The sequence below is a fragment of the Mandrillus leucophaeus genome, unplaced genomic scaffold, assembly GCF_000951045.1.
Source record: "Mandrillus leucophaeus isolate KB7577 unplaced genomic scaffold, Mleu.le_1.0 Scaffold271, whole genome shotgun sequence".
Taxonomy (NCBI): Eukaryota; Metazoa; Chordata; class Mammalia; order Primates; family Cercopithecidae; genus Mandrillus; species Mandrillus leucophaeus.
The window spans coordinates 275,441-276,183 of NW_012102821.1; positions in this window are offsets into that span (position 1 = coordinate 275,441).

The window sequence follows — 743 nt, forward strand, 5'->3', positions numbered from 1 at the left end:
TGATCTCAGCTCACTGCAACCTCTGCCTCCCAGGTTCAAGCGATTCTCCTGCCTCAGTCTCCTGTGTAGCTGGGATTACAGGTGCCTGCCACCAGACCTGGCTAAGTTTTTAAATTTTTAGTAGAGATGGGGTTTCACTATGTTGGCCAGGCTGTTCTCAAACGCCTGACCTCATGATCCACCTGTCTTGGCCTCCCAAAGTGCTGGGATTACGGGCATGAGCCACCGTGCCTGGCCAGAAATGTTACTTTTAAAGACAGCTAAATTTCAGAAATTCTTGCTATGCCCTGTGAAAGTACCTCCAACCTCTAGTCCCAGGAGTTCTGAGGGCTGTCTCAGCACATTCCCAATTGAATGATGCCGAAATGAACATCTGCTGTATGAAAGGTAAACTTTGTGTTTCCTTCAGTGTGCTGAGAAAGGTGGCTGGCTTTTCCTGTGCATAAAATCACTGGATAATCCTGCAAGAGTCCTTATTTAAACATGGATTGTGAGAGTCTCTATCTCATTTTAATTACGACAGGCAATGAAAGAACAAAACTGCAATGACCAGGCTATAGTAGAAACAGGATTTTAATATAATATTCAAGTCTAGCATTTGCTATTTACAACAAATAAATATTGCCCCTCCCCAATCAGTAAACATTTTTTTTTTCCTTTTTGCTTTTTATACAAATAGTCAATCGCCCCACCCCCACCCCAAATCCTCCTTCCTCACTAACCCCCGTCTTGCATGGTCTCGT